Source organism: Callorhinus ursinus, unplaced genomic scaffold (assembly GCF_003265705.2).
Source record: "Callorhinus ursinus isolate GAN/ISIS: 27379988/994484 unplaced genomic scaffold, GSC_fseal_2.0 scaffold106, whole genome shotgun sequence".
Lineage (NCBI taxonomy): Eukaryota > Metazoa > Chordata > Mammalia > Carnivora > Otariidae > Callorhinus > Callorhinus ursinus.
The window spans coordinates 58,779-75,410 of NW_027397168.1; positions in this window are offsets into that span (position 1 = coordinate 58,779).

The window sequence follows — 16,632 nt, forward strand, 5'->3', positions numbered from 1 at the left end:
TTTCTTTCTTTCTTTCTTTCTTTCCTTCCTTCCTTCCTTCCTTCCTTTTTTTCCTTCCTTCCTTCCTTTCTTCCTTTCTTTCTTTCTTTCTTTTTCTGTGGTTTTATTTTCTTATACTTTATTTTTTTAATTTAAAATCAATTGAATTAACATAGCATACTATTAGTCTCAGAGGTAGAATGTAGTGATTCATCCGTTGCATATAACACCCAGTGCTCATCACATCACGTGTCCTCCTTAATACCTGTCCCCCAGTTACCCCATCCCCCATCCCCTCCCCCCCCCGTGACCCTGTTTGTTCTCTCTTGTCAAGAGTCTCTATGCTTTGCCTCAATCTCTGTTCTTATCTTATTCTATTTTTCCTTCCTTGTTCCTATGTTCGTCCATTTTTTTTCTTAAATTCCACATATGAATGAAATCATATGGTATTTGTCTTTCTCTGACTTATTTCACTCAGTATAATACCCTCTAGTTCCGGGTGCCTGGGTGGCTCAGTTGGTTAAGCGACTGCCTTCGGCTCAGGTCATGATCCTGGAGTCCCGGGATCGAGTCCCGCATCGGGCTCCCTGCTCGGCGGGGAGTCTGCTTCTCCCTCTGACCCTCTTCCCTCTCATGCTCTCTATCTCTCATTCTCACTCTCTCAAAATATATAAATAAATCTTAAAAAAAAATACCCTCTAGTTCCATCCACATCATTGCAAAATGGCAAGATTTCATTTCTGTATGGCTGTGTAATATTCCATTGTATATATGGACCACATCTTCTTTATCCATTCATCGGTAGATGGACATCTGGGCTCCTTCCATAGTTTGCCTATTGTGGACATTGCTGCTATGAACATTGGGGTGCAGGTGCCCCTTTGGATCACTATGTTTGTATCCTTTGGATAAATACCTAGTGACATCGGTCATTTTGTTGTGAATGAACTCTAAATCCTATTGTTGCTCTTTTGAAAGTAAAGCACCCTTTTCTCTTTCGCTGCTTTTGAGATTCCCTGTCTTTGTGTTTCAGGACTTTTACTATGATGTGTCTCAGGGTGCGTGTGTATTTACTTTTACTGAGGTACAACGGACAAAGAGTGCACACATCGAATGCACAGCTTGATGAATCTCCACGAATGGAGCGGTCTCGTGTCACCACCACCCTGATTCAGAAACAGAGCTTTGCATGGATTCAATTTGCTTGTTTGGGTTCTTTACACAGATGTGAATATACTCAACAGTCCCTTTGTGTGTATCTGGCTCCTTTTACTCAACCAGATGTTGGTAAGATTTATTTATAATGACGTGTGAAATTGGAGACCATCAATTCTTGCTGCTCTAGAATATTCTGTTGTGTGAATAACCATGATGTATTTATCCATTAAGCGTTAAGGGGGAATTTATTTAGTTTCTCATCTAGGATGGATTATATTGCTCTGAATATATTAATACATGTCTATTGATGAGCATATAGGTGCATGTCAGTTTGTATAAACCTAGGAATGTTAATTGTTGTGTTTTGGGCTGTGCAGGCATTCGCCTTTAGCAGGTACGGTCAACATTTTTGAAGGTGATTGTATCAATTTATACTTGGTGCATTTGAGTGCCCTGGTTACTGTTACTCACCAGCTGTTGAGGTTTTTACATCTTCTGTGATACCTTACTGTGGCTTTGGCTTGCACTTCTTTGATGACTAATGCTGCCAGGAACATTTTCATATGGTTTTGGTCGTTTGGATATCTTTTTTATTTGTGTGAAATGTCCATGTGAGTCCATTTCTCATTTCCTCATTTAAAAAAATTGGGTTGACTCTCTTTCTCGAGTAAACAGTAAGAAGCTTTCTATTTTTCTTGTTACGCACATGAGTGCTTTGTCAGATATGTTCATTGTGAATACCTATGCCTGCTCTGGTTAAGGCTTCACTCTCTTATTGGTGTGTTTTGAAGAATGCAATTTCTTGCAAATGTGGTTGCAAGGGAGACCACCTCCAAACAACAGTACTCCTCTGTAAAGGAAAAAAGGCACACTTTCCTGGTGAGCAACCAGACACCTCTGCCTCGTGTGGGAAGTAACTCAAAGAAGAAATACGTGTGAGTCTGTACAACAAAGGAGTGGGGTTATTATAACCCCTCCAACCTATGCACCATCTGGGGTGACTGACTCCTCAAGATGTAAGAGGTACGGGCCATGTTGGGATTCTGAGTAACATCGCGGAGGCAAAAAGAAACAACATGCGTCTTGGCTAACCTGAAGAGAGTTGTCACAACCAACTAGAAGAGAGAGGTAGCCGTGTGAATGGGGGTCAGTTTCCCGTTCCCTCGGTTCTTGACTTTGGGCTTGAAGGGCTCCACGTGGCCCATTCATTTCCCTTTCTGTCTGAACACGAGGAGCAGGACCCAGGACTGGGTGACCTCTGGGTGTGTGTCCCACAAGAAATCACCATCTGTGGCCATTTTTCTGCACTCAGCCATGAAGACATGATGAGCAGAGTGTGGCGGTCAGAGATCATTGTGTGTGTTTTTTTTTACCAAGTGTTTCACAGAAAGGTCATCCACAAGACCCAGTTCCTCTTTCCCTTGACGGGTAGGATGAGAGAGAGCTCTTCTCATCCACACTCATGCCCTCCTTGAACATTATCTCAGACTCAAACATGAAATCCAGATTGGGAACCCTGGCCCTGGGGTATGAGGAGGGATTCCGAGCACTGACTTGGGTGTTAGACGTAAGTGTCTCACATAGAGTCTAGTACCTCGGGGCGCCTGGGTGGCTCAGTCGGTTAAGCGTCTGCCTTCAGTTCAGGTCATGATCCCAGGGTCCTGGGACCGAGCCCTGCATAGGGCTCCCTGCTCAGCGGGGAGTCTGCTTCTCCCTCTCCCTCTGCTGCTCCCCCTGCTTGTGCTCTCTCTCATTCTCCCCCTCTCTCTCAAGTAAATAAATAAAATCTTAAAAAAAGAGAGTATGGTATCTCGTGCAAGTCACCTCCCCAAGGAACTTTCATTGATGTGATTTGGTGAATTTCCTTTTTTCCCCCAACCAATACTCATTTATTGGGTACCTATTAAGCGCCTGCACCTGTGCCAAAAATTTGAGATACACAAACCGATGGAGCTCATGGTCTGCTGAGGAAGACACCTATTGAACTGTTCAAAAAAGCCCATCATTGCCATGGTGATATGTAACCAGGAGTAACTTTAGATTTTCTTTTTAAACAAATCCACCTCAAAAATAAAAGAGTAGTTCATGGCAATGGAATGTTTCTTGCTCACTCAGGTATGGGTGTCTCAGGTTGGCACTTGGAGCTCCTCTGTGGGGCAACTCATGCTCCCAGGATTCTTCTTCCATTTGGCTCCGGCACCTTCCAAGACCTTGGAGTACTCTGGCACCAGAGAGGAGGAGAGAGAGTAAAAATGGTGCATCCATTTCCTTTAAAAGAATAATAGGAGAGTCTGGGCAGAGGGCAGAGCTTCTGTGAGAGAGTCAAGAAACAATTTTGCCAGCTCAGATAGATTGCAGCAGTTCCAGAAGAGCCAGGGGTGAGAGGACTAGAAGGAGAACAGTGGGGGACTGAATGTGTAGGGCTTTCTAACAGGCCATCTAAAGATTTGGGATTTTGTCTTTAAGATTATGGGTAAGGTGTGAAACATAAGTCTGGCATAATCAGAGTTTTGTCTGGAACAGTCACTGTGAACCATGCATGGAGATAGAACCCGGGGAGGCCGTAAAAATCACAGCAAACATTTTCTCTCATGCCGGATAGTTCACCTAATCATCACCATGACTCAGGGAAGGAGTTTCCATTATTAGACCCATTTTATAGACGAGAACACTGAGGCTTGGAGGGTTAATTAATTTGATTAGTGTATCTAAAATCTATAAACACCCCCCCAAATAAATAATCCAGTCAAGAAATGGGCAAAAGACATGAGCAGACATTTCTCCAAAGAAGATACCCAAATGGCCAACGGGCACATGTAAAAGTGCTCAACATCACTCGGCATCAGGGAAATACAAATCAAACAATGAGATATCACGTCACACCAGTCAGAATGGCTAAAATTAACAACACTGGAAACAACAGGGGTTGGCGAGGATGTGGAGAAAGGGCAACCCTCTTACACTGTTGGTTGAATGCAAGCTGGTGCAGCCACTCCAGAAAACAGTATGGAGGTTGTGCAAGAAGTTAAAAATAGAGCTACCCTACGACCCACCAATTGCACTACTAGGTATTTACCCCAGAGATACAAATGTAGTGAAAAGAAGGGGCACCTGCTCCCCAATATTCATAGCAGCAATGTCCACAATAGCCAAACTGTGGAAAGAGCCCAGATGTCCATTGACAGATGAATGGATAAAGAAGATGTGGTATAAATATACAGTGGAATATTACTCAGCCATCAGAAAGAATGAAATCTTGCATTTGCAATGACGTGGATGGAACTAGAGGGTATCATGCTCAGCGAAATAAGTCAGTCAGAGGAAGACAATTATCTATGATTTCATTCATATGTGGAATTTAAGAAACAAAACAGTTGCACATAGGGGAAGGGGGAAAAAAGAGAGAGAGAGGGAAGGAAATCGTAAGAGACTCAATGACAGAGAACAAACTGAGGGCTGATGGAGGGACGTGGGTGGGGGGTGGGCTGGATGGGGGATGGACATTAAGGAGGGCACTTGTGATGAGCCCTGGGTGTTGTATGTAAGTGATGAATCACTGAATTCTGCTCCTGAAACCAATATTGCCCTGTATGTTAACCAACTAGAATTTAAATAAAAGCTTGAAATTAAAGAAAAAAAGAAAAAAGAATTTTATTAGCATATTCTTCGAGTAAGAGGTAGACCTGGATTCCAACCCCTGGGCAGACTCTGTGTTCTCACCTAGCATTGCTATGCTATGTTTAACAGTAATGTAATAAATTATATATTACATTTATTAAAGGAAACAAAAGCTGTGTGGATAGACCGGTTAGGAAGCTCTTGACCTCCAAAAGAGAGATGAATTGCTCGGATTTATATAAATGCATGGACTTAAGACAGGGAGGTAGTCCCCAAAGAAAGGCTGGTGGAAGGCTTGGTTTCCAGAAATGTCTGACTAGGTTGTTTCAAACGAAATTTTCCACTGTAAAGAAAAATAAACAAAACAAAACAAAAACATGTGTTTGCAGGCCTTGGAGAGCTTCTAAGCAGGGAGAATGGATGATTCCAAGATGCGAAAGGGAAGGAAGCCAAGAAAGGGGGATTTATCGTTCGGGGGTAGTTTTACATGGACGGTTTGCTGATTCTGAAAAGAAAAAGCAGTACATGTGAGGCTGAAACGCTGAAGGAACATTTGGCAGTCTTAATTAAATAACATTTCAAATAGGGACGTCAAGCAGAGGGCCCATCGCGGTTGGGGGATGCCGTAAACATCCCAGGCTCTGGGTTGGGACCTGAGGGGATAAAGGTTGACCGGATGTTAGCGAGACCTCAGCAGGGCAGAACCCCAGTTTCAAACCAAGGCACCTGGTCCCCAGCCCATCTCCCTGCCAGAAGCAAAACCAAATCTTCCCTGGGGAGCTTTCACCACAGAGTGGCAAAACCGCACATCATTTCTGGCATGTATAATCAAAAACAAGAACGTATCTTGAGGTCAAGATGAGGCCAGAAAACTCAGAGGAAAGATATGTGATACAAACAGACCACACTGGATTTTGAGTAACTGTAATTTATGGTGTCAAACAAACAAATGGCAAGCCCTAGAGAATACAAATGCAAATAAGTGAAAATTCTAGAATTTCGAAACCTGTAGCTACTGAAATTGTGAACTCAGCCGATGAGGTTAGAGCAAACTGGACTCTGTGGGAAGAGAGAAATCGTGAGCTGAAACGTGGTCAGAAGGTAGGACCCAGGTGGAGCACGGGGAAATTGAAGAATAAAGATTCAGGAAAGGACATGGGACAAGAACCGGGTGCACTCCCAGGTTCCAGAGCCGGGAGGAGCCTGTCAGGTGAGATCCTGGTCTGGCTCCTTTGACAGGGAAGGTCCAAGCTGGGTGCCACCAGCTCCTAGTACCAGCCCCAGATTGGAAGCGTGAGGATAATGTCTAGGGATTCACACAGGGGTGTCCTAGAGGCAGGGCTGAGGCAGCTCACCCGAGAACGTGGGTTTCGTCTCCCCATGCACTCTGTTTTTATGAAATCCAGAATCCTCCACTCCTCAACCCAGCAATCCCATTGCTGGGCATCCATCCTAAGGAAATGAAAACAGGGCGTCGAAGAGATATCTGCGCCCCTGTGTTCACTGAAGCATTATCTACAACAGCCGAGTTACGGAGACAACCTAAGTGTCCATCAACTGATGAATGGATGAAGACGATGCGGTAAATATATACTATGGATAAATATTCATCCACGGAAGGAAGGAAGTCCTGCCATTTGCAACAATACGCCCCTTGAGGGCATTGTGCTAAATGAGAGAAGTCAGACAGAGGAAGACAAGTACTAGATCGTCATTGTTCCCACCACAAGAAGACAAGACAATTCTGTGACACCTAGAGGTGTTGGCTAACACCATAAGGGCAACCCTATGCCATATAAATGTATCGAGTCAACATGTTCACACCTTAAACTTATACAGTGTTATATGTCAGATATAACATATATATATATGTCAGTTAAAGCCAATGTATGAGTCTGATTCCACAGAGTAAAACATGCTGATAATAAAATACAATTTTCCTCTCAGTCAGATGTACAGGAATCTGCACGCTTGGTCTCTCTCTTGATTTACTGCTCTTGTTGCATCTCCTTCTACTCCCCCACTGACCAATTCCGCTCCCACCACACTGACATCTTTGCCATGCCTAGAACGCCTCAAGCATGCATCTGCCCCAGGACCTTTGCACTTGCCACTGTCTCTGCCTGGAATGTTCTTCCTCCAAAGATGCACACGACTCACCCCTTTTCCTCTTGTGGTCTTGCTCCAATGTTCCCTTCTCTATTTATACCTTTTCAGACCATCCTATCTAAAATTGCTACAACCCCCACCCTGATTTCATATTATCTGTTGCCACTTTCCTCTCATCTTCAGCATGTATTATTAACCTGTTTTAAATTTTACATATTACTATTATTTCCTGTCTGTCTCCCCTAAAATGTATCCTTATTTTAATTTCTAGTGTGTTTTTTTTTTTTACTGCATTGTTTTCTTTCTTTCTTTCTTTCTTTTTTTCCTGCAGTATTTCCTGCTGTGCCCTTGCACCTAGAACAGTACCTGGTATATAGTGATATTCAACAAGTACTTTTGAACCATGATGAATAAATAGATGATAGGAGGGATAAGGAAGCATTTAGTGCATGTTGAATACGATTCCAGAGTCCACATTTCAATGTTTGAGTCCTGGCTCTGCCAATTACAAGCTCTGTAACTTTGAAGAGATTAGTTAATCTCTTCGTGTCTCTGCTGATCCCACAGAGGCTGTGCCATTTTGCATTCCCGCCAACACCACACAAGTGTTCCAACTCCTCCTCATCCCCGCCAACACTTGCTATTCTCCGTTTTTTTTTTTTTATAGTAGCCATCCTAATGAGTGTGAAGCAGTTTTTATCCCTTTTTAAGTCTGTTTCAAAATATCAAAATGTTGGATGAGAGTCCTCCCCGATGAGTTCATCTTACTGTCTTTTGATGGTCTCCACGTGGTGCGATGATTTGGAGGTGGGTTTCTTCTCAGGTTGCTCCTGTGACTGGATCCCCACCGACACAGGGAGATAGGCATATGGGGACTTTGTGTCTCCCAGGTTTCAAAGAGGTGCTAGAATCCAAGGAATGGACCTGGTTCTCCATCAGACGAACAGACAAGGACCCCTGCCCTCGGGCAGCTTGTATTTTTGCAGAGGGAGACAGACCGTGCACCACGGACGGTAGTAATTTCGTGGTCTACCAGAAGGTGAAGAGTGATTTGGAAAATGAGGAAGTGGAGGGGAGGTCCAAGGTATCTAGAGTGCCTGGGCGGCAGTGGCGGGCCTCAGTGTTACTACGGAGGCCAGGGAAGGCATGAGGACGTGGCGTGTGAGCAACAGTTGGAGTGGGAGGTGAAGCTGGTCGGCTGGGGGAACACAGCTCCGAGCGAGCGGAGGGGCAGCTGGAGCGAAGCCTGCAGCGGACGCGTGTGGGGCTCATTCAAAGATGGCCAGGCGGAGCAGTGTGGCTGGTGTCAAGGGAAGGGCGGGGAGAGGAAAGCCCAGGGGTTAACTCAGAGAGGTAACACCGAGTCACTGCAGTTACCCCAAGTGAGGTGGGAATGACACCAATGGCGCCAAATGGAGCGCGCTTGAATCAGGGATTCCCTCTCGGATCTCTGCTAGAAAGCTGAGCCCCTCTCCCAGCAGGGGATGTGTCATTCCTCCAGCCTGCAAAGGTCCTCAGCGGTTCTCCCTTCTCTTGCTAGGAGGCAGGACTTCACCCTCCTGCTCCAGACCTGTATCTGGCTGGCGCCTGGATGCCTGTTTCGGAAGCCTCCTCACATTCAAAGTTTCCAGGGGGCTGTACTAAAAATGGAGTTTGTGGGATGATGACCCCAGAGTTGTGCAGTGCACAAGCTATCCAGCTGTTCAGGAAGCCTTGATGTCTTCCCTCCACAGTCCCATCAAGCTCTGTGCTGGCTACGCCTTAATCTCTTAATCTTAATCTCTCTCCTCCCAACAGCCTGTAAGCTCTTTGAGGACAAGGTAGAGTCAGAATTCCATCCATGCCCCTGGTACCCAGCAAAGGGACTGAAATAGTGGAGGCCTCAACAGCCCTCTACATAATAAAATAAGCAAATTGGGCAATTACAATTGGATTTCTGCAAAAGGCCAGATATTATGGCAGTGTTCTAGGAATTGGCCATAATTATGCAGAGTCACCGAAGGATGTGAATTCGCTGGAACGAGCTAGGAAATCATGGCATAGTCTTAGGGACCAGCTGGGTAATTGCACATGGAGCTCCCAGAGCCAGCTGGGTAGTTACAGTGGAGTCCCCGGAATCCACTGGATAATTACCATGGAGTCATGGAATCAGCAGTAATAATGGAAGAGTCCCAAATACAGACAGCAGGGAATGCCTGGAGACATCTTTGAGTGTCACAACTTGGGAGAGAGGAATCTCCTGGCACCTAGCAGGTGGAGGCCAGGGATGCTGCTAATAAGCGAAGCATCCTGAGATGTGCGGGGCGGCTCCCCACAGCGGGGAATCGCCCAGTCCGGTCTTAGTTTGGGCTGCTGTAACAAGAATACCACATACGGGGGGATTTAAACCACAAACATTTATTTCTCACAGTTCTAGGGGCTGGGAAGCCTGAGATCAGGGTGCCCGTAGGGTTGGGTTCTAGTGAGATGCCTCTTCCTGATTTCTTCACATGGTGCCGAGAAAACAGCCCCTCACCAGACACCAAATTGCTGGTGCCTTGATCTTGGACTTCCAGCCTCCAGAACTGAGGAATACATGTCTGCTCTTCATAAGCTGCCTGGTGTATGGCATTTTGTTCTAGCAGCCCGACAGACTACGACAGTGGCCAGTGAATGACAGTCCTGTAAACACACTGAGCCCTGATGGCAGGTTGGTAAGAGTATCAGTGATTTGTAAGTGACCCTACCCATTCCAAGTCCTGGTTTACCAGCAACAGAAAACGACTGGCTGGTTTTGGCAGAGAAGGAATATATTGCCATGATGTTGGGTAGCTCATGGAATCTCAGGTAGAACTAGAGAATCAAGCCCCCCAAAATGGGCAGGAAACAAAGGGGCAAAGCATCCTGATCTTAACTCCCTCGAGAGCTAGATATCACCGCGCTGAGACTCCATGGTGGGTCAAGCCCAGAACCCGTGCCCACTTACCTACCTGTGAGGCTGTGATTTATAATAAGAAATACGTCATCAAAAACTAATGTAATATATGGTGATTAACATAACAATAAAAAATTAAAAAAAAATTAAAATCAAAAAAAAAAAGAAAAAGAAATACGTATTTGGTCTTCACCCAGTTCCTGACACAGAGCTCCTAAAACCCTCTGAATTTCCTACGGGAGAACGATAAGAACGTCTTTTGTTATGTGAATAAGTGACTTTAGGAAAACCCCTAAGATGGCTGGAGGTAGAGTCAATCACCAGTGGCCAGTGAGTTCATCAAGCACGGCTGCATAATGAAGCCTCCATTAAAACATCAAAAGGAAGGGGTTTGGGGAGTTTCTGGGTTGGCCAACACCTGGAGATGCAGGGAGAGGGCATGCAAGCTCCACGCACTTTCCCGGTACCTGGCCGCGAGCATCTCTTCCATCTGGCTCTTCCTGAGTTGTATCCTTGTATAACAAACTGGTGATCGGGTAAGTAAAATGCCGTTCTGAGCTCTGTGAACTGCTCTTGCAAATTAATCAAATCCAAGGAGGCGGGCGTGGGAACCTCTGATCTACATAGCGGACAGTCCGAAGCCCAGGTGACAATGAGGACTTGGATCGGCCTCTGGGGGGAGGGGCAGTCCTGTGGGACAGAGTCATCACCTGCGGGATCTGACCCTGCCTCCCAGTAGATGATGTCAGAATTGAGTTTAACCGTAGGACGTCAGCTGGTGTCAGAGAGTCGCTTGGTGGTGTGGAAAAAAATCTCAGAGGGTGGGGACAGCAAGCACCTGGGCTTCCCCCGAGGGAGGCAGCACACACTTCCCACTAGGACTCGGATTGACAGGCACTTCTTTCCACGTAGGAAACGGTCCCTATGCAGAGAGCCAAAAACGGCAAATGTGCTCTGCATCACAGTGCATACCAATCAAGGTGATTCCTTAAATAAAACCTCTCTTCCCACACACTTTCTGCCAGGTGCCCAAAGCTTTCTGTGACTAAAATACCTTGAGAAACCTGTGAGTGAGACAATTGGTATAGGTGGGGAGTTGTCCTCCAACATTTTATCATGAGAAATGTTCAAACATACAGAAGAGTTGAAAGCATTTTTACGGTGAATACTCACATACGCAACACCTAGCTTCAGCCACTAACAAATCCCTCCACCTAGCTGTCCACCAACCCGTCTTGGGTGTTTTGGGTGGATTTCGAAGTAAGTTGTAGACATTGGTACACTTCAGCCAGGGTACTTCCGCAAGCGCCTCCTTACCTAGAGTTCAAGTTTGCCTGGAGTTCCTTTCTTTTTCTTTTGTGTTAAGGTTTGCATACAATGAAATGAAATGCAAGATCTTGAATATGCTAGTGGCTGTATTTTGACAGTTAGATACCTAAACCCTATCAAGATATAGAACAGAGCCGTTGTCCCCGGAAAATGGGGGTTGCCAGGGGCTGGGGGAGAGGGGACCGGAGGTGGTGTTTCAAGGGGACAGTTTCAGTTTTAGAAGGTGAAAAAGTTCTGTGAATGGATGGAGGTGGTGGTCGTACCACAATGTGAGTGCATTTGATGCCACTGAACACTTATGGTTAAAATGGTAAATTTTATGTTACGTACATTTTACAGTTTAAAAATTAAAAATTAAAAACAGTCTTATGCAAACCAAGAGACAGACTTTGAACTACACAGAACAAATGGATGGTGACCAGAGGGGAGGTGGGTGGGGGTGTGGGGGAAACAGGTGATGGGGAGGAAGGAGGGCATCAGTCGTGATGAGCACCGGGTGCTGTGTGGAAGTGTTGAGTCACTATATTGTGCACCTGAAACAAGTATAATAACGCTGTATGTTAACCAACTGGAATTTAAATAAAACCTTTTAAAAATCCAGCCTTATGAAGTGGGGATTATTTTTTGTTTGTTTTGTTTCTGTTTCAAATTCTTATTTAATTCTAGTTACTTAGCATACAGTGCAATATTGGTTTCTGGAGTAGAATTCAGTGATCCCTCACTTACATACAACACCCAGTGCTCATCCCAACAACTGCCCTCCTTAATGCCCCTCCCCCATCCAGCCCATCCCCCGCCCACCTCCCTCCATCAGCCCTCGGTTTGTTTCTATTGTCAAGAGTCTCTTATGGTTTGTTTCCCTCTCTGTTTTTTTTCCCCTTCCTCTATGTTCAGCTGTTTTGTTTCTTAAATTCCACATGAGTGACATCATATGGTGTTTGTCTTTCTCGGACTGAATTATTTTGCTTGGCGTAACACCCTCTAGGTCCATCTACGTTGTTGCAAATGGCAAGACTTCGTCCTTTTTGGTGGCTGAGTAATATTCCATTGTGTGTGTGTGTGTGTGTGTGTGTGTGTGTGTGTATACACACACACACAACATTTTCTTTATCTGGAAGTGGGGATCATTAGCCTCATTTTGCTGCTAAGGGAAAAAAATCAAGGTCAGATCAGGGGTGTGTTTTCCATGGAGTCACAGATCTACACGGGGAGGCAGCCAGGATTCGAACTCAGGTCTGTGTCCTCCAGGCTCATCCAACTTTCCTTCTCCAACCTCTTCGGCCAACATCCTGGGTAGTTGTAACAATAAGAGCAGAATGATAGTGGTGGTGGTGTTTGTAGCTGTGAAAATAAAAATGATAAAGAAAATGCATTCTACCCACACAATGGACAGTAAGTTGTAAACAGGAGGAGGGACTGAGACCTGTTTGGCTGTGGGTGAACCTCAAAACAGGAATACTAAAAATGGTTACTTTATGTTTGGTGAATTTCACCTCGTTAAGAAAAATAAGAGCTGTCATCCCCGGAAGTCCGTGGACTTATGAGGTGAGAATGGTCATCTGCATTTTCGGCAAATGGGTATTCTTAGTCCCAGGGTCACAAAGTTGGTAAGCGGCAGATCTGAGACCTGAGACCTGGCTGTCTGTCTGTCTGTCTGTCTCCCTTTAAAACTCCCCCCGTGGGGGCAGAGGAGCGCTGTGCGGTGAATTCAAAGTTTCCGTTTCCTCCACCAAACCAGCTCAGACTCCATTTCTCTGCTCAGTCCCATGAGCAAGGTTTCCCGCCTGGCAGGACCATGTTGCAGCCCCCACCCCCCAAAAGACAGCAAGTGCAAAGCAGGGAGAGCAAAAGAAAGGAAAGAGAGGAGAGAGAGAGAGAGAGAGAGAGAGAGAGAGAGAGAGAGAAAGTCCTCGAGTGCTTCTCTTCCTGCAAGCACAGTTGAGGCATACCTGTCCGGTATCGCTCGGAAGTGATTGCAGGAGTCATAAGTTAGGCTGCCTTTTCTTGAGCCGGTGGCCAATCCCTGTCCCTCCGTGCCTGTCATGCTATAAAGAAAATGGTTTCATTTGGGCACACCTACTGGAGCTCAGTGCATCCGCAGCATCTGGGGCTGCACACCTGTCCTGGTGCTGGAGGCTGGAAGTCCAAGATCAAGGCGTTGCTATAGCTGGTGTGTCTCCTCGGCTTATAGATTGCTGTTGTCAGACTGCCGTTCGCAGCAAGAAATATGTATGCGGTCTTCACCTAAAGCCCCTGCTATTTCCCGAGGGACAAGAGCCATGAAGGTGCGTTGTTGCTGTAAAGAGGTGACCTCTGGATGGCTCCTCAGGGCGGAGGGGAGGGGGTTGGAGACGGGTTCCATCCTCCAGCGGACCCTGTGCACCCTCCCATCTGGCTGTCCCTGGGTCACATCCTTTTATAATAAACTGGTATAATGTTCCTCAGAGTTGTGTGAGCCACTCTAACAAATCAGTCGAACCAGGGGAGGGGGGTGCAGGAACCCGGGTCTGCAGCCGGTGGGTAGATTGGAATCTGAGCTGTGGGTGGGGGGGGTGTCTTGTGGGACTGAGCCCCTAACCTGTGGGATCTGATGCTATGTCCACGTAGATAGTGTCAGAATTGACTTGAGTTGGAAGATACCCAGCTGGTTGGTGGTGTGGGGAGAAACACATCAGAACTGCTGTCAGGGGGCGCCTGGGTGGCTCAGTCGGTTAAGCATCTGCCTTTGGCTCAGGTCATGATCCCAGGGTCCTGGGCTCGAGCCCTGCAGCAGGCTCCCTGCTCAGCAGGAAGCCTGCTTCTCCCTCTCAAACTCCCCCTGCTTGTGTTCCCTCTCTCGCCGTCAAATAAATAAATAAAATCTTAAAAAAAAAAAAAAAAGAACCGCTGTCAGAATCCGAGCCACCTCCTCCCTGTGTCCTCACATGGTCTTCCCTCTGTTCCCCTTCTGTGTCTTAATCTCCTCTTCTTACAAGGGCATCAGTCACATCGGATTAGGACCCACCATATGACCTCATTTAATGGAATTACCTCTTCAAAGACCCCATCTCCAAATACAGTCACTCCTGAGGCACTGGGGGATTAGAACTGCAGCACAAGAAGGTAGGGGGCACCCAGAGCAGCCTGGCACATGGTGTGTGCCACCTCTCACCGTGAGGAATAAACCCAGCGTGTGCGACTCCAGGTGCGTTCTTGGCGGTCAGTGGGCAGCAGCAATAATTTGACTCCGAGGAAGGGAAGCAGAAATTCTTAGTGGGCAGAAGGAAAGGGGAGGTGGCTTCCCAAGGACTCAAAGAGGAGACTGGACAAAGTGAGGCCGTGCCCCCCTCCCCACGCTTGTCGGCTCAGGCCTCCCCCAGGAGACAGGGAATGACTTTGGAAGCCAGATGGATGTTTTAGTATTGAGGTTGGCTGGACTATTGACCCCCTGAAATTGGGACAGTTGGAAAACCCCAAAATGGCAAGAAAATCTGGAAGATCTCCTCCAGATATAGCCCTGGAGGAGGAAGAGGAGACTCAGACAGATGGTGTGTGAAGGCAGGGTGAGAAAGAATAAAGCTGTTTCCTGTTCACACCAGTGAGCCCAGACTTTTTTTTTTTTTTTTACTATCCTATCTTTTTTTTTTTGAATTTGGATTTTTTTTTAAGTAAAATTTTTATTTTAGATTAGTTTTAAGTTTACAGAAAAGTCACGAGCCTGGTACAGAGAGTTCCCATATACCCTTCACCCGGTTTCCCCTGCTGTTAACGTCTTGAATGGCTACAGTACTTTTGTCACTAACGTCTTGAATGGCTACAGCACATTTGTCATAGCTGATGAACCAATGTCAAGGTATTATTGTTAACAAACATCCACATTTTATTAGGATCTCCTTAGTTTTTTTACCAAGTGTCCTTCTGAGCCCGTATCCCATCCAGGGGAACACATTATACTTGTCACCATGTCACTTTATGCTCCTCTGGGCTCTGACAGTTTCTCAAACTTTTCTAGTTCTTGAATTTGACAGTTTTGAGGAGCACCGGGTGCGTATTTTGTAGAATGTGCCTCAACTGAGGACTGACAGATGTTTTTCCCATAATTAGATGAGGGTCACGGGGAAGAAAACCACAGGGGTAAGTACCGTTTTCAACACACCATATGGCGGGCATAATCAACATGACTGATCATGGCTAAAGCTGGTCCTAATCCCTGGGAGGCAGTGTTGGTGAGGTTTCTCGATTACAAAGTTAGTCTCTTCCCCCAATTTTCATGCTAATCCTTTTAGAAGGAAGCCATCATGCTCAGCCCAACCTCAAAGAGTAGGGAGTTCTGTGTTCCATTTCCTTGAGGGTAGAATACCCACATAAATTATTTGGAACTCTTCTGCATGGGGCATTTGTCTATTTTCTCCCATTCATCACCTTTATGACTTTATCCAATCATTTATTTATATCATTTTGGATTTATCGATATTTATTTCATGTTTGGGTTATAATCCAATACTACTTGATCTCTTCTGTTGCTCTAGTTATAGTCCTGCTCTTTTCTTCTCAATATTTTGTAATGAAAATTTTCAAACATCAAAAAGTTGAAAAAACATTCCAGTGGGGAAAAAAACCCAAAGAATCCAATTGTAAGATGGGCAAAGATGCTGAATAGACATTTTTCCAAAGAAGACATACAGACGGTCAATGGCTCCATGAAAAGGCGCACAACCTCGCTCATCATGAGGGCAATGCAAATCAAAACCACAGTGAGATATCACCTCACACCTGTCAGAATGGCTAGAATCAAAACACCCAAGAGACAACAAGTGTTGTTGGTGGGGATGTGGAGAAAAAGGAATCCTTCTGCACTGTTCGTGGGAATGCAAACTGGTGTAGGCACTGTGGAGAACAGTGTGGAGGCTCCTCAAAAAATTAGACAGAAATGCCCATAATCCAGCAAATCCACCTTAGGTATTTATCGGAAGAGAACAAAACCACTAACTCAGAGAAATCCTGCCATTTGTGACAACATGGATGGACCTTGAGGGCATTATGCTAGATGAGCTAAGTCAGACAGAGAAAGATAAATACTGTATGATCTTATGTGTAGAATCAAAAAAAACAAAACAAAACCCCAAACACATAGATACAGAGAACAGATTGGGGGTTGCCTGGGGTGGGGGCAGGAGGAAAGGGGTAAAAGTTGCAGTTATAAGATGTGTAAGTGCTGGGAATCTAATGTACAGCATGTGACTAAAATTAACCACCATATTGTGTAGTTGAAAGTTGTTGAGAGAGATTTCGCCACACACACACACACACACACACAAAATGTGACTATGTGAGGTCATGCATATGTTAACTAACCTTACTGTAATCATCATTTTGTAATATATGCATGTATCAAATCATTATGCTGTATACCTTAAACCTACTCAGTGTTCTCTATCAGTTATATCCCAGTACAGCTGGACAAAATGAAAAATATTACAGTGAATACCCAGATACTTGCCACCTAGATTCTACCATTAATGTTTTATTACATATCTGTCCCTCCA